At 37.4% G+C, this 26,042-nt stretch overlaps 1 long non-coding RNA gene across 1 annotated transcript in view; it reads right to left on the reverse strand.

The window, feature by feature from the left end:
- Positions 1-3,970: 3,970 nt before the first annotated feature.
- LOC117304095 overlaps positions 3,971-26,042 on the reverse strand; it is a 31,518-nt gene continuing 9,446 nt past the window's right edge. Inside the window, exons 2-3 of the long non-coding RNA XR_004520560.1 lie at positions 7,292-7,358; positions 3,971-4,331 (exon numbers count right to left, since the gene is read on the reverse strand). This is a non-coding gene — a long non-coding RNA (uncharacterized LOC117304095). The remainder of the gene's footprint in view (positions 4,332-7,291; positions 7,359-26,042) is intronic.

Here is a 26,042-nt window from a genome sequence, read left to right on the forward strand (position 1 = left end):
GTATGACATGTAGGCCTATGTACATTAAAACCTGTATGCACTTTGTTTGGTACCTGTAGGTCAAGAAATTCACCTGATCTTTCTAAAGCCTGTTTCCCATTTTGAGAATAAATAATTATTTGACAACTAGTCATTTCCATCATACAAGTAAACCATCATGTTATACTTTTAAACAACCAGTCAAAAAAAATTAGTCCCACAAATTGTTTTCTTCTCACTACCAAATAGCTAGACCAACTTCTGGTGTGGAAATGGGGGGGGGGGGGGCAATTATGACCTTACCATGACCTCGCCACAGAATGTGCCAAGTACCCTACCCTGACCACAAATGACCACCCCTGGCTGGGAGAATGGAAGAGTCCAATGACCCTGGGTTCATTTCCCACGAGGAATATCCCCCATGAAAAGGAAACTACCTCTAGTGCACAGTTGGTATTATTTTGTTGTAACGAAGACAGCAAAAAAATTAGTTGATTGAAGGACAGTAAGAAGGCAAAGATAAGTTGATGGTGTTTTTTTTTTTCTTCTTTTTTCTTTCTGATAGAGAAGACCTAAGATTGGTTGGGAATGTCACAAATCCCGATCATGCATCAATTCCCGGACATTGGAAAGTTTTCTACCTCCATGGTTTTTAACCAAGTAAACTATTTCAAATGATCTATTTTTAGCATTATCGGGTGAGAATATGTGTAAATCTCTTTTGAGAAGTGTTGGTGTTGAACCATAATGGTTGAGAACTCAAGGTTTCCTTTGATCGCCTTTGGGGAGATGCTGGACTCTGTTGCTGGATGCTGCTTTAAAGGCAGTGGACACTATTGGTAATTACTCAAAATAGTTATCAGCATAAAACCTTACTTGGTAACGAGTAATGGGGAGAGGTTGGTAGTATAAAACATTGTGAGAAACATCTCCCTCTGAAGTGCCATAGTTTTTGAGAAAGAAATAATTTTCCACGATTTTGATTTTGAGACCTCAAGTTTAGAATTTGAGGCCTTCGAAATCAAGCATCTGAAAGCATGCAACTTCGTGTGACAAGGGTGTTTTATTCTTTCATAGTTATCTCGCAACTCCAACAACCAGTCAAGCTCAAATTTTCACAGGTTTGTTATTTTGATGCATATGTTGAGATACACCAAGTGAGAAGACTGGTCATTGACAATTACCAAAAGTGTCCATTGTCTTTAAAAAGTAATGACTGGAAATATTACTGGTAGTGGTAGATAGGCCTGGCTCACTTACAAATGGTGCTACCACACCTCACCTAGTTTCAAATCCTACTTTTTAAAATATCTTTGAGGGAAGATTTCTGATGCAATTTCTGTGAGTTATCCCCAACCCCATATCTCCACTCTACCATTAGTATCAGTGTTCGGCCTCCGCACGTGCCAAACTGAAATAATTAGAAAATATTAATTAAATTTGACCCCAAAAAGCCACGTTTAGCGCAAACCTTTGATTTAAGTTTGACAGTGCCATTAAGCATGGTAAGTTAGCTCTGCACGGCCGGTGCACGACAGTGTGACGAACGTTGCGCATCGACAGGCTTGATGAAAATCATGTAACAGTTTTTCTTTCTTCGTAGCGCAGGTAGACACTCTAAGCAGCTGAAACTTTCACAGGTGACTTTTATTGTATCTTTCTTTCAATTTTGTGAAATTCTTGAATCTCTGTATTTCAAGCAGGGAATTTCATATTTGAGAGGGCAAGAGCAAGGGCAATTTTAAAAGGGCACTCCATTGGAAAATCTTAGTATATAGGACAATGATGAATGGGCACCAAGGCCAAGACCAGGGACAACAGAGGCCATGAAGCCTTTAATTATGTATGTGAAAGCACACAAATTTCTTTCATTATTCTCTTGCAATTTCGATGATCAATTGAGTCAAAATTTTCGCAGATTTGTTATGTTATGCACATGTTTGGATACACCGAGTGAGAATACTGGGCCCATTTCATGTCTCTGCTTACCGTAAGCACGGAATCGGCGCTTACAGAAGCAGAGAATTCTGTGCTTACGGCAAATGTATTTCACAAGTTAACAGCGATTTTTGGCCTCTGCGCGTGCGTACTTCTACGCTTACAAGGGACAGAAATTCGGCGCTTGCATGTAAGCGGGGAATAGCGATCGTTAGCGCAGAATTCGGCGGTAAGCAGAGCCATGCAATTGGGCCCTGGTCTTTGACAGTTACCAATGGTGTCCAGTGCCTTTAACTAAAATATGAATCGGCAGAAATTCACAACAGAGCTGGCCAGCTTTTAGTTACAGCTCACTTCTTCAGTATCAATGAAAGTGCGATGAGATCATGACAGCATTATTATTAATCATTTATAATCAATAATTGACAGATTAGGTCAAATATTAATAAGTTACATTGCGGGATTGAAGGTGGATAAACTGTAACATTTGTGTACATTGTCTACAACTGATAGTGTCAGTTTGGAAATGAAGTGTAAGTCTGTCCTGGTTTTGAATTGTTGTTGTTTGTTCATCGGGGCCATGAGAAGACAAACTAATGGTTATTGTTACGTTGCTGTTCTCGTCAATGTGACATAACCTATAATTCATACAATAAATCTATACAAAAAAATTAACAATTAATATTTGCTACATTTAGCTAAGACTCTGTACAGTCCAAAATCTGGGTCTGACATCTATGATTACACATCTATGATTTTTACATTTGTCTTCTTCAAAGGCAGTGGACATAATTGGTAATTACTCAAAATAATTAATAGCAAAAAACTTGACTTGGTGAAGAGTAATAAGGAGAGGTTGATGGTATAAAACATTGTGAGAAACGGCTCCCTCTGAAGTGACATAGTTTTTGAGAAAGAAGTAATTTTCCACGAATTTGATTTGGAGACCGCAGATTAAGAATTTGGGGTTTCGAAATCAAGCATCTAAAAGCACACAACTTCGTGTGACCAGGGTGTTTTTTTTTCTTTCATTATTATTTTGCAACTTCGACGACCAATTGAGCTCAAATGTTCACAGGTTTGTTATGTAATGCATTGTTGAGATACACCAAGTGAGAAGACTGGTCTTTGACAATTACAAATAGTGTTCAGTGTCTTTAACGACAATTTGTATATGTATTTTATGTCCGAAGATTTAAAATTATAACTATAAAAAATATAAAGACATTATTTGGCGATGGTATGTAACAGGAGTTTGACAGGCTAACTGATTTTTCATTCCTGGTTTATCAAAGACTCATTTTCTAATCAGTGGATTCTAATCTGAAGTGCGTGAGTTAATCAACTACATGACGGCGACACATAACAAATAATTGTTAATAATTACAATTCATTGGAATAAAAACTCCTGTCAAACCACTTTTGTATTTTTGAAGGGAAGGTATACATTTGGTGATCACTCTTAAAATGACTGGCAATAAAAAATCACTTTCCAAAAGGTACAGCAGCTTCCGGTAGTTTAAACCATTTTGAGAATCATTTCTCACGGGAAATATGTTTTTCCAAAAAAAATATTTGAATCTGAGAAGAATTTCTGTCGGAAACATTTACTGAGAAGAATTTCTGTCCGAAACGTTTCTCAGAATTCTCCAGAAGACGATCAGAGCATGCTCATCGAAACGTAGAGTTGAAACCAACGGTTCTTTTCAGAACCACCCCAACTCATTAGAGATAGTCATTACATGGTGTTACCGCAAACCTTTCCATATCGTATTTCTACCAGGCAAAGTTTCAAATCCTACGTTTCTCAAATTGTGTATTCTTATTTGGTATTATTCTTCCTGCGTGTACATAACCACTCAAATTTGTTGGCGATATCTATATATAAAAAAAGCTACCAACTATTAAAATGAAATCGTCACAGGTTTATACACACGTTCCCTCTGAGATCCCTTCAACACATTTCAAACAAGTTCCTTTTGAGGCATGGCCTTGTTATGAAATTAATTTCACAGATTATAAAATAAAGGAAGACAAAAAAACTTACCTGTCAAGATTAACAAAGAGATGAGCAAAACGTTCAGTCATACTAGAGTTGAGGATGGTACAATGACGCAACAACAAAAACACCCACAAAAAAAAAAAATCGCCTTGGTAACGTCGTGAACACCAATGATCAAAACTCTCCTCTGGATCTGATCAAGCTCTCCGTAAAGTTCAACAAAAAAATCTGTCAGAATTCTTCCTGGCCGTTGCCAAAGCTCAACAACTGTGTTGATATCCACACAGATATCCAAGGCCCCGTGGATTGGGTTCTATTTTCCACTTCCTAGATATTTAAGCAATCCCGCGGTTCACACATGGTCTGCTGTCTCTCTCAGTGAAGGCCTTGCATCCCAATGTATTCATAGGAGCTATATAATAAGGGGGAATACACGAACACATGACAGGCACTGTGATATCAACATCATTTGGGTCTGTACACACACACACTGTGTATTAATCCCATAGTAGTATACACACACATCATATAGGGGGGGGGGGGCTGGACACATGGATACACACACAGAAGGACTGTACCATTGTGATTGAGAGGGGTGTTCCGGGCAACTTTCAATTGAATGCTTTGGGATGTGTATCCACATTGAATGATGGAAATTTAACTCAATCCTGTTTATGCATGATTCCCTCTTTTTCCCTCCTTTTTTTTCCCCCTCCATGCTGGCCGTGCTGGCTGCGCTTGCGAGGTGATCAGGACTCGAAAATGATTTGCAGAAATGATTTGGCGTTAATCTAAACTCAATCAAGTATAACATTTTAAACACAATTTGGAATACTCAAATCATTTTCGAGTAAGACAATGACCAACGGCTGAAATAATCAAATTTAGATGCCAGGCTAATTGCTTCTGTCTTTCTTTTGTTTTTGTTTTTATTTGATATTTATTTTATTTATCTAAGAACCAAAACAAATATGTAGTTTATTATGATTAGTAGTTGTGATTGATTTTCGTATACACTTTTTTATATTTACTAATACCCTAAATTGTCCATATTTTCATAATAAAGCAAAGCATTGCACATACGGATAATGCAGTACGCAAAACGGACACATGGATTTATGTGTGTGCTCGAAGTGAGTTTAAATCTGTACACATTGCGCAGTACGAATTACGCACAACATATGACGAAGGCCTTGATTTCCGGCCTAACACTATTTCATAAAAATGTTAAACAAGTAAAAACTGACACACAAAGTGGCAACTCTAATGAGCACCACTTTAAATCACATTTCATCACATTTTCTTTTATCCACCACGTACTTTGATGAGAATGTGTAATTAAAAAACAAATGGAGTAAATCCGATACATTTGGTTTGCGGTAACACCATGTGTGTATCTACTTGCCGGGTAGAGTTTGTTCTTAGAGAACTGTCTTTCTGTATTCTACTAGACCACTGCGTAGTAGAATTATCGGATTGTTCGGGAGACCTCTCAGTTTGAAAAAGAACCGTCCTGCTTTTTAACTACTACATGTGATACAGATTTTGACGTCACAAACTCGTACATGTACAATTCGGATCAGTTGAAAAGTGCTCAACTCCTGCGAAAAATGTTGCAGCGAAAACAGGGCTGTGACCGCAAAGTATGTATCGCATTCGCAGGAAGTATGAACCGGGCTTTAAACTATGGCACGCACTGCATGTTAAAAGGACGCAAGGTGGGCCAGAGTACATTCTCTTAAGTTGTTTGTGTCTGTTGTGGAGCCGAAGTCTAATAAGGCATCCTGTTTTACCCTTTTTGACTCGTCGTCGGCAACATTCAGTCTTGACCGACTGGGCACTGGCATTTTGAGGCGGAGTAAAGCCCCACCCCCCCCCCTCCCCCCGAACCCCCTACTTCCTCTAAAATGAACTAAACCATTCCTTAATCCTGGCCCTTTTGTAAGTATTGAGGTTCAATATATTCAGATTTGTATTTAAAACTAAGAAATGTTATCTATTTTTGTTTTAAATTTGTTTTTGTTGTTCATTCTTCCCAAACCACAAACCAGTATCAGAAAGAAACCAGAAACCCAGTGGACAAAACCATTATCATGGTATGGGGGGTAAACACTGTGACTAGAGGGGGAGTAGGAAATAATAGGTATGTATTAATAGTCTTGGATAGGTCCCAATTGAGAGGATGTGGTGAAGGAGGGGGGGGGGGTGATGGGACCGGAGAGGGGGGCATTGGAGGACGCAGTTTATCAAAGTACTGTCTGGGTTTTTGAGGGTTCACCGGCTTGTTCTGGGGGAGAGTTTTGTCGCTAAAACAACAAACCGTGGATTGAGAGAGGATTCCAGGAGCAAACTGAGAAGGTTCTTAATAACAAGTTATACAAGTAGAGGAACTTTGAGGCGGGGAAATGGTGAGGTTTGATCAGCCATGTTGGATGGACTGAACACTTACTAGTATCAGGGCCCAATTTTATAAAGCTGCTTAAGCCCAAAATATTGCTTAACAGTTTTCTGGGATAAGTGGGATTTGAAACTTAGCGTGGTGGAAATACAATATAGTACAGGTTTGCGTTAACACAACGTAATGATAATCTTTAAATGGGTTGGGGTGGTTCTGAAAAGAACCGTTGGTTTCAACTTGATGTTTCGATCAGTATACTGGGATTGTCTTCTATGATACCAAACATACATTGTACTTGTGACACGGTACTTTGGCTGGTAACCTTATTCTGGTAAGCGTACTTTTTGTGCTTAATCATCAATATGAAATTGGGCCCTGACTGCAGCGTATTTTCTTTGGACCAGGGGTGGGTTTCACAAAGAGTTAGGACTAGTCTTATCTCGAGTTAGGACCAGTTACTCGTCCTAACTTTGGACTATCCATGCAATTTGTATATCTCCTAGGACCAGTCCTAAGTTAGGACTAGTTCTAACTCGTTGTGAAATCGACCCCAGCGCTTAATATCACAAAGCTGTTCAGCAGAAAATTTTGCTATGTAAATTCTTTTGCTAAGCAAGAAATGAGTGGAGTACCAGTCACAGCAATGGTAAATGTACAGTATTCTGGTTGGTAACCTTATTTTGCTCAGCACAATTTTCTGTGCTTAGCAAGTGTCTGTGCTTACAGGCTCCAAGCCCAAATTTCATCGAGCTGCACAAGCACACAAAGTAGCCAAGGACAACAGAACTATGCTTACCACACAAAGAATACCACGTAAGGCGTGGAATCTGTGACCAGTGTCCTGTTTATTTTTGCTTAGCAGAAAATCTAAAACCAATACTTTCTGCTCTAGTGACTTTTTCTTTGTTCAATCCAAAATGGTTGCGTTTTCTTTACAATTATTTTAAGGGTCCTTTATTTATATGAAAACTCACCTGTAAGTCACTGGCTGAATTTCACTACATGGTGTCCATTTATCAATCACTTACTAAGTTACAATATCTGTGCCAAAAAAAATGACAAGAAAATAAATAGATTATTACTTGAACATTGACTAATAAAAATAAAACATTGTGTCTTCTCTTTCGTTTATGTGTAGTGTTGTGGCCGAGCAGTCCAGCGCACTAGACTGAAGCTTCGAAGTTTCAGATCAGCAGGAAGCGGTTGTGACACTTGTGTCCTTAAAGACACTGGATACTATTGGTGATTGTCAAAGACCAGTCTTCTCAATTGGTGTATCTCAACATTGGCACAAAATAACAAACCTGTGAAAATTTGAGCTCAGTTGGTCATCGAAGTTGCAAGATAATAATGGAAGAAAAAACTCCCTTGTCACTTCAAGTTGTGTGCTTTCAGATGCTTGTTTTCGAGACCTCATATTCTAAATCTGAGGTCTCAAATTAAATTTTGTGGAAAATTACTTCTTTCTCCAAAACTGCGTTACTTCAGAGAGAGACGTTTCTCACCATGTTTTATACTATCAACAGCTCCCCATTACTCATTACCAAGAAAGGTTTTATGCTAATAATTATTTTGAGTAATTACCAATAGTGTCCACTGCCTTTAAAGACGAAGTGTACATTTGTTTTTCTGAACCGTTTGATTGTTTCAGTCCCATGTAAATACAAACAATAAAACTAACCTGTGAACATTTAGTTTCAAAAAGGAGGTAGAGTTTAAAAGATATATCCACATATCTGGAGCGGTTCTGTCCATGCAGAAACGGAGAATCCGTAACAATCAGAATGTTTCTCAATTATAAATGTTTTAGAGCAACTATAAATCTAAATATTAATAGTAAACTTGCCGGTACAACTATGGGTCAAAACTCTTTTGATGGAGTGGTGGCTCTGAAAAGAGCCGGTTTGGTCTCGACGTTTCGAACAGTATACTCTGCTCGTCTTCAGGAGAAAGCACTGAGGTGCTGTAGTTTTTGAGAAATGAGTAAAACAATGTCATGAAAATAACTTTGTAAATGCTTAAAATAATTTTGGTCTCATGAGACTAAAATTATTTTCATGACATTGTTTTACTCATTACCCCAAAACTACAGCACCTCAGCACGTAATATTTTCAGGGAAGCTTTCTACTATCATTATCTTCAAACTGTGTAAGTTTAGTGTAAATCTGTGGACATTGTGTTTTTTGTCCAACAAAAGTTACATACACACTTTAAAGGGTCTGGGTACTTTTTGTAGAACACAAAAACCCTATGTCCACAAATTTACTAGTATGTTTGAAGATAATGATGGTAGAAAGCTTCCCTTAAAATATTACTTACTTGATAAGCTATAGTTTCTGAGAAATTAGTACAACAAGTAAACACAATTTAATTTTCGTCTAACATTGTTTTATTCATTTTTCAAAAATTACAGCACCTTGGGCAAGTAATATTTTTAGGGAAGCTTTCTATCATCATTATCTTCAAACTGTGTAAGTTTAATGGCGGGAGTGTCGTGGCCGAGCGGTTAAGAGCACCGAATTCAAACTCTGGTGTTTCTGATCAGCAGAGTGTGGGTTCGATTCCCCAGCCGTGACACTTTTGTCCTTAAGCAAGACACATAACCATTGCTTCGTCCTTCGGATGGGACGTAAAGCCGTTGGTCCCATGTGTTGTGTAAAACGCATGTAAAAGAACCCAGTGCACTTATCGAAAAGAGAAGGGGTTCGCCCCGGTGTTCCTGGCTGGATTGGCAGCATATTGCGCCACAGCACCTTGTAAACCATTACATGGCGCTTAAGGATTAGGTCTTATATCTCAAAAATTCACCCCACTCCTTGCAGTAATAACACCTGGCGCTTTGTATCCTTTGGCAAAAGGCGCGTTATAAATACGGTTATTATTATTATTTTTATTATTTTAAATCTGTGGACCTTTGTTTTGTGTTACAAAAAGTACCAAAATCCTTTTAAACGGCATTATGTTTAAGAGAAAAAAATCCAATCAGATGACTCCATCTTTAAGGGAAAGACTGTGTATCCCCATGGGAGCTGTAGGTGTGTGTTTCAGCCAGCCTTGCACTAGAGCTTTTTATAAACTAGTAATATGTAAACTACTGCCTTTTTATGGTCGCAGCATTGCAGACTCAAGCCTTGCTGTAGTAAATTTGTCTTAGTCAACTCAAAAAATAGTTTCAATTCACCCAGTTAGTTTCCCCTTGTGGTTTATTACTAGAAACAACAACGCATACTAGGAACAGTAATGAATAATAACACGAACATTAAATTGTTCCTAATTATCATAACTCATTATCAAACTGGATACAGTGAGGAATAAATGTCGCTGACAAGGTTAAATGGTAATTATGATTTAAAGAAGGGTTGTAAAGTGTTTTGTTTATCACAAAGTCAGGCTGACTTTAAAGGGACACGTTGCCTTGGATCGGGCGAGTTTGTCTATGAAAAGCATTTTAAACCATGTTAGAAAATGCATATGGTTAGAAGGGTGATTTAAAAGTAGCATATCAAAATGATCCAAATGTTGCACCCCAGGCAACCAAAAATGGTTACCACGGAGGATACATTAAATTGTGGGGGGTTTGACTCCTGAAGAAGAAAACACAGGAAACTATGAGTTGGTTGACTTTCTATGAAACACTGTTCTATTCTTCAAGACATCAGATAGGAAAGATACCAAATAAAATATAAAACTGATCAACTAAACTCAAAAGCATAAGAATATTAATAACATAATCTGAAAACACTCAAAGACTTGGCTAGTCTATTCACAATTTTTGCACTCAGTGTCTTGTGGCTTAATAAGTATTTGTTCATTATAGGGCCCAAATGTTTCAAAGATACTTTCAAACTTTAAAGTAAAATTTGGTACTTCAGTGTGCTTTGCTTCAGTTTTGTAAAAACAACACCTAGGTTTTTATACAGGTACATGTACACAATGCAGGGGTGTAATAGGCTGTTAAAAAAACCTAGAGCAGATGGAATACCACTAGATCGCCGAGATTGCCCATTGCTTTAAAGCCATTGGACACTTTCGGTACAGAAAACCAGAAAAAAAGTCCACAGATTTACAAATGACTTACAGGGTTTACAGAAGGTAATGGTGAAAGACTTCTCTTTAAATATTATTCCATGAAATGCTTTACTTTTTGAGAAAACATTAAAACAATATCAATTCTCGATATCAAGAATTACGGATTTGTTTTAAACACATGTCATGACACGGCGTAAATTACGTGCGGAAACAAGGGTAGGTTTTCCCGTTGTTTTCTCCCGACTCCGATGACCGATTGAGTCTAAATTTTCACAGGTTTGTTATTTTATAAAGAAGTTGTGATTCACGAAGTGTGGGCCTTAGACAATACTGTTACCCGAAAGTGTCAAATGGCTTTAAAGGCAGTAGGTTCGAATGCCACGAAAGTAATAAAAGAACTTTCACAGGAGGACCTCTGGACAGTACTGATTGCTCTTACACACTTCGGTGTATATGAGTAGAACCATATAGTATTCTTTAGTATTCAATCAACTTTTAACACTCTAAAAATATGTGCTGTTTACCACAAGTACACAAACATCATGGATACAAATTTGCATCAGGGAAAAAGAAGATTAATTTGGGTTTTACTCATATATTTATATATACACCTAAGTGTGTAAGCACTGTATACTCAGTACTTTCCCGAGTTCTGTGGAAATATAGGATTCGAACTGCCTTGTGCTACCGGGCAACCTCGGTAGTCTAGTTGGTAAGACACTGCTCTAGAATTGCAAAGGTCGTGGGTTCGAATCCACCCGAGTATTATGCCTGTGATTTTTCTTTTCACAGAGCTCGGCGAGTACTGAGTATACAGTGCTAACACACATCGATGTATATGGGTAACCAAAATTAATATACAAAAATATAGTTACAAATAATTGAAGTCTTAATGTAAACAAAATACTGATGATCCAACTCTAATTACAATTTGTCTTTTAAAATTCAACATAAGGAGACTCAACTTGTCCTCTCATTAGAATAATCTCACAGTAGGCGTGTTCAAACCTCAAGAATGTCATTCAGAAAAGGAACTCATAAGAAACACATTTAAATCTGCAGGTTTTTTTTTTTTTTTTTTTTTTTTTTTTTTTTAATCTGATTTGCACCTCTAGCCTCCGGAGCCAGTTACCCGAGCAAAGACTTTGCACGTACCTCATAATCTAGACTAATCGGTTAATTATTTACAATATTTTTTTTAAAGGAACATCACAGAATTTGTAAGAAGAAAACAAAATAATGAAGATCACAGATTTACATAAAAGTGAGCGTTTTACTCATTTATTTTTAATCGATGTCATGCAAAATGTGCAATCGTTTTTTTCACTATTTTCTCTTGACCTAGATGGCCGAATGATCTCAATCTTCTACAGGTTTGTCAGTTTATGTATATATGGTGGATTACACTGCCAGCAACTGTTTTTTTTTTTTTTTTTTTTTTTTTTCAAAAAACAATTCTGTAATGTTCCTTTAAACACTCCCCTAGAGGGACACACATGACACTGGGACGATGGTGTAGAACGTGCATGATGTACACTGTACCGTATGGCACAAAACACACGCTTGATCATGAATCTATTATGATGCGCAACCATTCTTGTTCAATTACGCTCTTTGGCGAGACTGACCTGGGAAAGAGCTCCAACGAACGTTGATCGATGCACGTGACCAGAATGAAGCCGCGCTGGGGGTCTCGACTAAAAAAAAAAAAAAAGCCCCATCTGCATATGACTTGCTTGTACAACCGCAGCGTATAAATTACTTTAAAGGAATGGAATAGAGCTATTATTATTGTTAAAGAGCAAGTGCGAGAAAACAATGATCTCATTGTGATCTCAGTGTGGGTTAGGTAAAGGCAGTGGACACTATTAGTAATTACTCAAAATAATTGTTAGCATAAAATCTTACTTGGTAATGAGTAATGGGGAGAGGTTGGTAGTATAAAACATGGTGAGAAACGGCTCCCTCTGAAGTAACGTAGTTTTCGAGAAAGAAGTAATTTTCCACAAATTTGATTTTGAGACCTCAGATTTAGAATTTGAGATCTCGAAATCAAGCATCTGAAAGTACACAACTTCGTGTGACAAGGGTGTTCTTTTTTTTCTTTCAATTATCTCGCAACTTCGACGACCGATTGAGCTCAAATTTTCACAGGTTTGTTATTTTATGCTTATATGTTGAGATACACCAAGTGAGAAGACAAGTCTATGACAATTACCAAAAGTGTCCAGTGTCTTTAAACAAACATGCAGTATATTAATTGGGTCCTTCGACAATAAAGTATGAATAATTCATTGAGAACCAGGACTAACCTATAATGGTACATGTATGGTGTAGGGTTTAATAGACATTACAGGCTTTTTAATCACAAATGTACAAGATGTTTCAAAGGCAAACAAAATCGGAAATCAGACTCAAGTGGGAAGAATATTGGGACTGGTTAAAGGAGCAGTTTGGTGCTGTTCAAATGTATATCAAGATTCTAAAATAAAAATCTTTTTAGTTTTGAAGGCCCAAATACTGGAGTGAATATGTCCAAGCAGGAAAAATAATCAAGTCTCAGGTTCAAATTTATGGGTAAAAACTGATTGCTTTTTACATAACAACATTACTTTAAAGTGAAATGTTTCTCAAAATGCTTTTGATATTAAAATCTACTTTAGGCTTCTAAAGTTCTATCCAAAGATAATCACCCGATGTATACATTCCTTTAATGTTCAACCCTGTTACAAATCCCGATTAAAACTACTGACAATCAACAAAAAAATTTTAAACAAATTAAATTTTAGGTAAATTTAATTTTAAAAGCTTTGTGTGAAATATTAAACAACCAACAAATATGTCATTTGACCTCTTTCTTTACTGAACGAACTTTTACAAAAAAAATACAATTTTATTTGAATAGAGCTTTTACCTATTTGAATCAATGAACAAGATTGTCCATGAACCACGCAAACTAACCCAGAAAGAAAAAAAAATCTTTACAAATCTGAAGAAGTCTTCACAGTTAAATGACTGAAAAAATTGCTGAGAGTAGAAGGGGTTGTTATGTGTATAAACATCTAGCATCTAAGGCAACCAATCTGATATTAAAAAACTTCTGAGGCGTTACTAATGAAAAAACTGACCTTAACAGCAAAAGGAATTATTATGAACAAAGTTGAAGGTCAATAAGAGAGAGTACAGTGATTGACTGAAGAACACTGTGTTCGAGTTTCTACTCTTATTTGAATTTCCTACTCTATTAAACTCTAAAAATTTGCTTTGCATGAAATTTCTTCCTTGATAAAAACAGTGATTTTCAGGGTAAGCAAACAACAGCTGAATACCACTAACGAGCAATATGCAACTAATGGAAATTTGGTTGGTAATCCAGTTTTTTATCAGGGTAGAAATTTAATGCTAAGCAAATCTTTTGTGCTTAGCAGCTCTATGAGATTGGGCCCTGTATTCTGACTTGGTGTATCACAACATATGCATACATTAACAATTCTATAAAAAAATTGACTTAATTTGTCATTGAAAATGCCAGAGAATATAGAAAGGAGGTTTGTTGAAATTATCTTACTAAATTTTCATTTCCCAATGAAAATTTAGTAAAATAATTTCAACAAATCAACTATTGTGATTTTTTAACTATACAATATTGTCATAAAGGGCTCCCTCTGGAGTAACCCAGTTTTCAAATCAGAGATAATTTCTCACTCTGATATTAAAAGACTTCAGGCATGAAGCCTTTTATTTATTTATCCATCTGAAAGCAAACAAATTTGTGCAACAAGGGTGTGTTTTGTTTTATCGTTCTCTTGCAACTTCTATTTACAATTGAGTCCAAATTTGAACAGATTTGTTAATTTATGCATATGTTGGGATACACCAAGTGAGAACACTGGTCTTTGACAGTCACCAAAGGTAGCCATCGCTTTAAAGTTTATTCATGTTTACTTCTCTGTTTTATCCACACAAGGTAAAAAAAGACTCTCTGTCGCAGAGGATGAAATTCAGTCCGTCTTCTACAGATTTCACGCATAATTGGTCGGTACACTTAATTCCTACACTTTAAGGTACTCAGGTTCCAGAATATTGCCAGCGTACTTACAGTCTTGACTAATGGGCTAACCAGGATCATTTTCCCGAACCAGGGCCCCGTTTGTGTATGGTTTACAAGTAAACTGTGTGCTGACAAATTTGAGAGCTTAAAGGTTCCTGGTACTTTTTGTAGAACATAAAACACCCACAGATTTACATTAAACTTACACAGTTTGAAGATAATGATAGTAGAAAGCTTCCCTTCAAATATTACTTGCTGAGGTGCTGTAATTTGTGAGAAATGAGTAAAGCAAGTCACAAAAATATTATTTTAGCATGTAAATTGTATTTTTGGTGACATTGTTTTACTCATTTCTCAAAAACTACAGCACCTCACAAGTAATATTTATAGGGAAGCTTTCTACTATCATTATCTATAAGCTGTTTAAGTTTAATATAAATCTGTGGACATTGTGTAAAAAGTACTCAAACCCCTTAAAGGGGAGGCTATACCTTTGCTATTTACTCAAAAAAATAGTGAGCGTAAGAACTTATTTGGTAAGAAGCACTGCATGCTGTTGATAATGTAGAAGAGTTTGAGAAACAAGTCACTTTAAAGGAATGTTGTCTTAGAGAGAGGCATTAAAAAATATTTTAATCTGAGGAATGTTTCTCAGATTGAGTATTCCCGTTGCAGATTATTCTTCCTACATGGAAATAACCACTCCAGATTATTTGTGATTTCTAAAAAATGCTACCACTTTAAAAAGCAGTGGACACTATTGGTGTGTACTCAAAATAACTTTTAGAATAAAACCTTACTTGGTGTTGAGTAATGGGGAGAGGTTGATAGTATAAAACATTGTGAGAAACGGCTCCCTCTGAAGTAATGTAGTTTTGGTAGTTAAAGTATTTTTCCACGAATTTGATTTCGAGACCTCAACTTTAGAATTTGAGGTCTCGAAATCAAGCATCTGAAAGCACACAACTTTGTGTGACAAGGGTGTTTTTTCTTTCATTATTATCTCGCGACTCCGATGACCGATTGAGCTCAACTTTTCACAGGTTTGTTATTTTGTGCATATGTTGAGATACACCAAGTGAGAAGATTGGTCTTTGACAATAGACCAATCCATTAAGCTCCGCCCAATTGCGTATTGACCGATCATAGTGCAACAAAGGTCTGACACTAAGGTCCGACATGCATGCGCGTATCTTGGCGCGCGCGGCAGAGTTGTGCAGAAAGGCGTTGGAGAGCCCCACCTGTTCTTGGTCACACGTGCGTCGTGGGCGGAGCCTACTGGATCGGTCTATTACCAATAGTGTCCAATGTCTTTAAATAAAAAAAAATCACAGGTGAGTTTTATTGTACTTATCTACAATCGGGCAGTTCTGAAATCCAAAGATATACATACATTGCCTTTAAATAACAGAGCAGGATGTTAGTATACCAGATAAATCTGTACTTCATACAAAGTTTGCTTCTTGAAACTAAATTAAAGGAACGAAAATATCTCTAAAAGAAGATACATCAACGAATTATGTGAAATCTTTTTGGGAGCTGAGAAACATTAAAAAGGGATGTTATTGGCCCTTCGACAAGGGCACTAATGTAAAGCGCATTGATACGGTTATTGTGAAACGCGCTATATGTACATTTGTTATTATTATTATGAAAACATCAATATATTTTCATCGTCTGACCAATGGAAATGGATCACAAGTCACTGATTCATTGAAGAGATTCTAAAAATATTTTTAAATTTGTTGGGGCAAAAAATGGAAAACACGTCGGACGAAATTACTTTTTAGGATGCAGTGTACTACAAACATCTTTCATCTATACTTACTTGACACATAATAACCCACCAACAAGAAATTGGGCAATTACCAACACTGATAACACCATAAGCTTACTTAACTGAAAAGGGAAAATTTATGGGAAACTGGAATAGAGAGTGACATAGTTTTTGAAAGTTAAGTTGGAGTCAACAAGTGTAAATCAACCCAGACTTGTTGTGCTTTTTCTAACTGGTGCATAGATAAGTTGATCTGGCTTAAAGGCAGTGGATACTATTGGTAATTACTCAAAACAATTATTGCCATAACAATTTATTTAATATAATATAATATAATAATATCGAAGTCTTATATAGCGCACGTATCTACCAAACAAGGTACTCAAGGCGCTGAGTATATACAAACTTTCAGAAAGATAGGTTATTGCAGTGATGAATTCTGAGACCCAATAATTTAGCACCTTATAAGGGTTTACAAGGTGCTACGGCGTATTAAGCAGCCACAACCAGGAACACCGGGGCGAACCCCTTCTCTTTTCGATAAGTGCACTGGGTTCTTTTACATGCGTTACACAACACATGGGACCAATGGCTTTACGTCCCATCCGAAGGACGAAGCAATGGTTAAGTGTCTTGCTCAAGGACACAGTGTCACGGCTGGGGATTCGAAGCCACACTCTGCTGATCAGAAACACCAGAGTTTGAATTCGGTGCTCTTAACCGCTCGGCCACTTGGTGACGAGTAATGGGGAGCTGTTGATAGTATAAAGCATTGAGAGAAACAGCTCCCTCTGAAGTGACGTAGTTTTTCGAGAAAGAAGTAATTTTCCATGAATTTGATTTTGAAACCTCAGATTTAGAATTTGAGGTCTCGAAATCAAGCATCTGAAAGCACACAACATCATGTGACAATTGAGCTCAAATTTACACAGGTTTGTTATTTTATGCATATGTTGAGACACACCAAGTGAGAAGACTGGTCTTTGACAAATACCAATAGTGTTTAGAGTCATTAAAGGGAAGGTATACATTTGGTAATCACTCTTAAAATTAATGACAATAACAACTAAGAAGTTTCTGTTTAGAAATATCTCTCAGATTGTGTAGTCCAATTATGGATTATTTTTCAATGGTGGACTGTAACCGCTCCACATGAATTTGATGTCACAACTCAACTTTCGCAGCGATATTTGAAGTGAGTTGAGCACAGTTCCACTGCTGCGAATTATTCATTGCGAATTTGCGAACATTGTTTTTGCATTCGCATTCACAGGAACCAAGTAGTCTCTTACCTGTTTTTTGTTTGTTTTGTTAATGGAGTTGTTAATTAGTTTTGGTTCTCGCTATTTTTTTAGGGGAACATAGGACTAAAACAATCAAACAGTCTCAAACACCAAAGGCTTACGTTTCCCTTTAAACGAAAAGGCACTGGCATGCCAGACTTGCAATGAGTTAAATCAAACCTGGAAATCTTGTCTATCAAGAGAGATGAAGATAAAGCGTTTCCTTGACACTGTAGAAAAGTGTTTTGATGTATGGCTGCCAAAAAAGGGCCCTAACAACAAGGGCCCAGTACCATAGAGCTGCTTAAGTACAAAAAAGCTAAGCATAACAGAATAATGCTTACCCGAATAAGGTTACCAGCCAATGTTTGTCACACAAACAATTTGCGGCTGGTGTCCTGCTCATTTTCTTTTTAAGCAGCTCTATGAAATTGGCCCAAGAACTCAAAAGTCCCTAGATGGTTGCTACACCAGGGTCCAACTTCATAGAGCTGCTTAAGCAGAAAATATTTTTGTGTTGACATGATTCGCAGGAAGTATGAACCGGGCTTAAAGCCATTATACACTTTCGGTTAACAGTGCTGTCCAAGTCCCACACTTTGTGTATCACAACTTATATATCAAATAACAAATCTGTGAAAATTTAGGCTCAATCGGTCATTAGAGTCGGGAGAAAATAACGGGAAAATCCACTCTTGTTTCTGCATGTTTTCGCCGTGTCATGACATGTGTTTCAAATAAATCCTTAATTCTCGCTATCGAGAATTGATATTGTATATTTTTGGTTTGCGGTAACACCATGTGTGTATCTACTTGCCAGGTAGATGTTCTTAGGGAACTGTCTTGCTTTATTCTACTGCCGTGGAGTAGATAATCGGAGGTTCGAGAGACTTCTCAGTTCTGAAAAGAACTGTCCTGCTTTTAACTATTACCAGGGCGGATGGTATAGAAATTAGACTGGACTACTACTTAAGCTTATAGGATCGTAATTAACTGTACTGCCGCGGAGTCAGTTCTGAAATTGGTCTCAACGTTTGATATTGTTTTAATGTTTTCTCAAGAAGTAAAGCATTTCATGGAACAATAATTCAAGAGAAGTCTTTCACCATTACCTTCTGTAAACCCTGTAAATTATTTGTAAATCTGTGAATTATTTTTATTTATTTTTTCTGTACCGCAAGTGTATAATGGCTTTAAGGAACTGAAATGCATGATTTGTTATAAAAGTGATAAAAAGGTTCAAACTGTTCTTCGCAAATGACCGCAACGACATGGAACTATCACAAGGCTGTACCCCTAAACAGGCAGAGTAAGGGATGCAGTGACTAAGTAATACACCCACATGGGGAAAATTCCGTTCCTGTCACGACCAAGTCGAGATTTCTCTTTTCGGTCATCGGCCTGATGATCCACTACTGGGATCGCCGGACGCAAGAAGAAGAAAAAGAGAGACAGGGTAACAAAATCCTGAAAATTATCCCTTAATGTGATTAAACTTCAGACGAAAGATTTGGGGAAAAGTTAAAGTAAAAATTGCTGGGGAAAGGGACTGAAAGCAGATGAAAAGTGACACCGCGTTCAAAGCCTCCTGTTGGGAATTGCCTGGCCTTCTATCTCCACATTTTTTACCGGGTGGTTTTCAAAAGGAGGACGATGTGACCTGCAAAGTTGTATCTATTTTTTGCTATTTTTTTTTCCTCTCCCATAAATTACACCTAACATGAAGATTCTTAGCAATCTCTACAATTTTGGAAGCCATTTCAAGCCGTGGTTTTATATTTCATGCGAAATGAAGTGATTATTTGTAAAGCGATATGCCCTGTCCCGAGCTCATCTTGAGTTGTAACATTCCGGTGAATACAAACACACGCATTATTACCTCCGCTTCTTGGAAATAACTCAACGTTTAGTAGAAAAATAGGTAATCAAGTTTAACCAGAAATGAATATGTCTGACGGTGTTGTCAACAAAACACCCACAAACTGAGTTTGAAACGCAAATTACTTATCAATGAAGTTTATACATCTTCACATATTCTTTCTCGCATTGGATGTGTTAACTACATGTACACGCCGCACAGTATCAGGTATAGGTCTAATGTCTCTAATATATATCTTAAACATAGAGTTATATATAAGAACTAGAGGGCGCACTGGCCTATATCCGCACTCCGGCATGCGCACAGGCGGCCATTTTCTGAGTTGACAAAACTGGCATCTCACAGCGTGTGTTTGTGCGGCCATTTTGTAAGTTGAACAAACAGCATCGCGTGAGCGTTCAATAAAAACAAACTCAAACTTGTATTTCATATTCAACGCGCGTGCAGAATGACGCGCTTGTCATCTTGCGGTCCCGTGGCGTTTGTGCACGAAGCATCACTCGTGCGCCCTCTAGTTCTTACATATAACTCTAGGACTTTGGTCTGACAGGCCAAATGATTGTTTTGGAACACTGATTTCATTGGATAAACGTGCAGTGATGTAAGCTTTCCTTATCTGTGTGATCCATTATGCTCCTCCACCATTGAGTGATGACCAATCATAACCCATTGCCCAACCAAAAGTCTGAGACATTAAGTCCGAAATATGAAGTCCGACATGTGTGCACGTTTGCTTGGCGCGCGCAGCAGATTAGTGCACAATGGCATTGGAGAGGCTCATGTGTTCTTGCTCACACGTGGCGCAAGGGGCGGAGCCTAATTGATCGGTCTAATGTATTGGTCCACTCCGAAGTGACGTGTGTTTAGTTGCTCAAGGCTGGTATCTGGCATTACTCGCAAGCCTCGAAGTGTGACGTCAGATGTATTGTTGGCTATCTTTTCCTTTCCTCTGAAATAGTATTGAGGGTGCTATTTATTGTAATTTGGGTCTTTGCAGACTACTTCACATACACACGGTGCGCATGCGCTGGCCATGGAATGAGGCCAATGCTTAAAGGTAGGTCACTTAACTTTAGACCAGTATGCACCTCACTCCATTTACAATGTAGTCCATTAAAAAAAATCACTCGATGAATAATTAATGATGGTTAATTCTACTATGCATACTATGAATAATTCATATCATACACACCTAGACAATAGAAAACACTTTCACGAGTGTTAATTCTACAATGTTAGCTAATGAATAATCCATATCATACACACATTAGAAAACACTTCATGAATAATTCATGATGGTTAATTCTACAATGTACACTAATGAATAATTCAGATCATACACACCTAGACAGCAAGGTGATTAGTGTGCTTCATGTACACCACCTGTACCAAACCCTTGGGGGAGGGAGGGTAAGAGGGCGGGGGGGGGGGGGGGGGGGAGACGAACATACTTAATATGATGCCTCTACAGAAAAATTAACTTTTAAAGGAACATTACACAATTGGTTTTGCTAACAGTGTAAGCATGATCATGTTTACACACTGTCTTTATAATTGCATGTTTATACATGGCCACATGATCTCCTCTTGACCAATGAGATTGGACTAAACTGTCGCAGGTAGTTATGCATAGGTGACTCGCTGTCATGATATTTGGTTTTTAACACCTCTGACAAACAGGTAGCTCCATAATACAGCATGATCCTCATGTCACCATCCAACGAAAACAAGCCTTGGTCCCAGCATATTATACACCCCCGAGGAGGTGTGTTTATTACCTACAATGGCGGTGCGTTCAAATGACTTCCTACATATCAATTGAGTATAGTTACTAGGCATGGGCAACTAGTGAAGTTTACTACTCGACTAGGCGCACCTCAAATAGTCGTGACTTAGTAGTAATTCCCAAAATGCATTAAGGTATACTGTTTACGGCAGGCGCAAAATAGTAAAACTCACGCTTAGAGGATTGTGTCACTGATGTCTGATTGTATTTTGAAAGTAAATTGTATTTTTGTGAATAGTCGTGAGCAACACAATTGGTTCACTAAGCAGGTAGTTGCAACTATTTTTCTAGTTAGTCATGGCTGAGAGACTGGTAAAAACGTTTTACATGCTAAAACTGACACAAACATTACTTTCAAGACTTTGTTTTACTCATTTCTCAAAAACAGCAGCACCTCAGCAAGTAATATTCTAAGGGAAGCTTTCTACTATCATTATCTTCAAACTGCGTAAGTTCAATGTAAATCTGACGACATTGTGTTTTGTGTAACAAAAAGTACCCAGACCCTTTAAGAAACTCAATCCGCTCCAATGTTTATATACAAATGAAGTAACAAATGTAGACTATTTCATTTTGCTAGCGATTTCCTGCCAATCACAATAGGTAGACTATCGATTAGTCTGCACACCTCATCGCGCAGCATGCACCCAAACTGCCATTCATTTATTCAAATGAACCCGTTTCCCCTAAAGGCCAATTGCGGCATTTAGAAGAGGAGAAAAAATAAGGAAAAAAACACTGAACGCTAACTGAATAAAAAAACTCAAGACAGAAACCGTAGCACTTCAATATGACCATCAATCCAAACATGAACCAATTTTAAAGGAAAGGAGTGACAATGTTTCTTGAGGAGACCAAAAAAACACTGAAAGCTAACTGAATAAAAAACCTAAGACAGAAACCGTAGCTCTTCGGTATGCCGATCAATCCGAACATGAACCAATTTTAAAGGAACGGAGTGCCATTCTTGAGATAAAAAACAATCCTACAATAAATTGTGCCACATTTCCTAGACAATTTATTCAAAGTGACATTTGTAGGTTTGCAAGAAATAAAAATTGTTGCTAAGAATGGGTGAAAATTAATACTAAACATTTAATGAAGTCATTAACCCTTGATATGTTAAGGAAATTATGATAATCTTTTAAAGACACTGGACACCTTTGGTAATTTTCAAAGACCAGTCTTCTCACTTCATGCATCTTAACATTTGCACAAAATAACTAACCTATGAAAATTTGAACTCAACTGGTCATCAAAGTTGCGGGATAACAATGGAAGAAAAACACCCTTGTCACACGAAGTTATAAGCTTTCAGATGCTTGATTTCGAGTTGAAATCAATTCAATTATTTACTAGTAAATTACCTCTTCCTCAAAAACTATATTACTTCAGAGGGAGCCCTTTCTCACCGTGTTTTATACTACCAACAGCTCTCCATTGCTCCTTGCCAAGTAAGTTGTTACATGTATGCTCACAATTATTTTGAGTAATTACCAATAGTGTCCAGTGCCTTTAAACTAATGACCTGAAGATAATTATAACAATGCCACTGATGCATCAACTGACAACACAATTCTGCATCAAAACACAAACCCTAACGAGCAACAAAAGAAATCTATATACGATTTGATGAGGCATTGCATGGTGAGGTATGAATATATTATTTGGTCTGCGGTAACACCATAGTGTGTATCCACTTGCCATGTAGAGTTTGTTCTTAGAGAACTGTCTTTCTATATCCTACTACCCCAGAGTAGATTTATCGGATTGTTCGGGAAAACATCTCAGTTGTGGAAAGAACTGTCCTGCTTTGTAACTACTACCTGGGAGGTATAGAACATTGGTTGGGACTACTACTTTAGCTTATAGGATCGTTATTAACTGCACTACCGCGGAGTCAGTTCTTTACTATTTTTATTGCCATTAATGTTCAGAGGCAGTCCCAAAAACGTATGCAGACGCTTTGACTTAACAAAACTTTGTTCATGTTAATTCCTCCCGAGTCTTTACTCTACATGTAGGAGCAGTACACAGACTCGGGGAATTTCGTCTTTGAGACACGTATACATCCAAATTTCCTCTTTCCATGTTCTTAAATTGGTCTCAACGTTTCGACTAGCTTGCTCTAAACAAATCTAATGTACAAGACACTCAACGCATCACCTTATTCTTAACTGATCTTCAAGACTGTATACTATTCTTATCAAAGGTGTTCTGGAATGTGATCTGTACAAACACATAAGGAGCTTCTTGATCTAGGGACGCTGTGTGGGGGGGGGGGTGGACACGGGGAGCTCCGACCCCCTTGTGTATACCATCCTGAAATGTCACACTCGGGTAAATCGCTTCTGACGACACAAACTCGTGACCGCTCGATAAAGTTCTACCGTGCGTTTCTCTTTATCAGGTAGGAAGATAGCGGTTGATGGGGAACATACCTCTGGCTGTTTTGGACCTAATCAGATTGGTTTTACGTTAATCAATCAATTCACTTCTACTTCCTCTTCTGTTTTGTTTCGTGGTTTTCTATTGGCTAAGTAGGGTGTCAATTAAAGGCACTGGGACACCTTATGGTAATTGTCAAAGACCAGGGCCCAATTTCATAGAGCTGCTTAGCACAAAAATGTGCTGAGCATGAAATTTCTTCCTTGATAAAAACAGGATGAACGACAAAATGTCCATTTACCGCATATTTCTTGTTACTACTAGTGAATCAGCTGTTGTTTGCTTATCCTGAAAATTTTGTTGGTAATCATGTTTTTATCAAGGAAGAAATTTCATGCTAAGCAAATTTTTGTGCTTAGCAACCCTATGAAAGAATAATGTAGGGGAAAAAACCCTTGTTGCAAAAAAATTGTATGCTTGCAAACTCATAATGAAAGGCTTTTCATATTTGAGTGAGAAATTACCTCCTTCTCAAAAACTCTGCTACTCCAGAGGGAGCCATTTCTCACAATGTTTTATACCATCCACAACTCTACATTGCTCGTTTTTATGCTAACAATTGTTTTTTAGTAATAACCAATTGAGTCCACTGCCTTTAAAGGCAGTGGACACTATTGGTAATTACTCAAAATAATTATTAGCATAAAACCTTTCTTGATTACGAGTAATGGGGAGAGGTTGATGGTATAAAACATTGTGAGAAACGGCTCCCTCTGAAGTGCCATAGTTTTCGACAATGAAGTAATTTTCTACGAATTTGATTTCGAGACCTCAAGTTTAGAATTTGAGGTCTCAAAATCAACCATCTAAACACACAACTTCGTGAGACAAGGGTTTTTTCCTTTTTCCGTTATTATCTCGCAAGTTTGATGACCGATTGAGCTCAAATTTTCACAGGTTTGTATTTTATGTGTACCCGGTATGTTGAGATTCACCAACTGTGAAGGCTAGTCTTCGACAATTACCAATAGTGTCCACTGTCTTTAAGGAACACACTTGACATTCCGATGACTCTGGTCTTTCATTTCAAAGCAGATTGTTGTTTTTACAACACCCAATAGTGTGTCTTGATTGCAATTTGCCTGTATGGTTCAATCTCTTCTCCGAATAATTAGCTTGTATACGAAAGCTATTCTTAGACATCGTGAAGTTCAATACAATCCTTTAAAGGGAATGTAGCTTTGGTTTTTGGAAGCATTTGATTAGTCTAAAGGCAGTGGACACTATTGGTAATTACTCAAAATAATTATTAGCATAAAACCTTTCTTAGTGACGAGTAATGGAGAGAGGTTGATGGTATAAAACATTGTGAGAAACGGCTCCCTCTGAAGTGACATAGTTTTCGAGGAAGAAGTAATTTTCCCGAATTTGATTTTGAGACCTCAGATTTAGAACTTGAGGTCTCAAAATCAACCATCTAAATGCACACAATTTAGTGTGACAGGGGTGTTTTTTTTTTTTCTTTCACTATTATCTCGCAAGTTCGATGACCGATTGAGCTCAAATTTTGACAGGTTTGTTATTTTATGCATATGTTGAGATACACCAACTGTGAAGGCTAGTCTTTGACAATTACCAATAGTGTCCACTGCCTTTAATCCTATATAAATTTGTAGAAAACAGAATAAAACTCACATGTGAAACCTTTGTTTCCAAGGGTGGTACTGTTTTTGAATATATCACTGAAAATCTGGAGCCAATATGTCCATGCAGGAAGAAAAATCCCCAATACTGTTAGAAATACACATTCTGAGAAACCTTACTTCGAAGTGAAATGTTTCTCAAAATGCTCTTAAACAATCGAAAGCTGCTGCAAGCTTCTAATCAAACGTTTTTTATTGTCATTTATTTTAAAAGTATAAAAAACGTATACCCTGCTTTAACATTTTACAATTCAGAAATTTAAATACCAAGAAACTTAAACAAACATGCCCTATTCATACTTCCTGCGAATGTGCATGTGATATGAATTTTGACGTCACAAATTCACACCAAATAAATCGTGTCAGTTGACTTGTGCTCAACTCCTGCAAAACATTCGCTGGAAAAAACAGCCCTGTGCTGTCATAATTTGTACCGCATTCGCAGTAAAGTGTCAAACACACATGGCTCTTACAATGGCTCTTGTTAAAGCCATTGGACACTTTCGGTTAACAGTATTGTCCAAGTCCCACACTTCGTGTATCACAACTTATATATAAAATAACAAACCTGTGAAAATTTAAGCTCAATCGGTCATCGGAGTCGGGAGAAAATAACGGGAAAACCTACTCTTGTTTCCGCCCGTTTCGCCGTGTCATGACATGTGTTCAAAATAAATCCGTAATTCTCGTTAGCGAGAATTGATAAATGTTTTAATGTTTCTCGAAAAGTAAAGCATTTCATGGAATAATATTTCAAGCGAGGTCTTTCACCATTACCTTTTGTAAACCCTGTAAGTTATTTGTAATTCTGTGAATAGTTATTAGCAT

The sequence above is a fragment of the Asterias rubens genome, chromosome 20 (assembly GCF_902459465.1).
Source record: "Asterias rubens chromosome 20, eAstRub1.3, whole genome shotgun sequence".
NCBI classification, from domain to species: Eukaryota; Metazoa; Echinodermata; class Asteroidea; order Forcipulatida; family Asteriidae; genus Asterias; species Asterias rubens.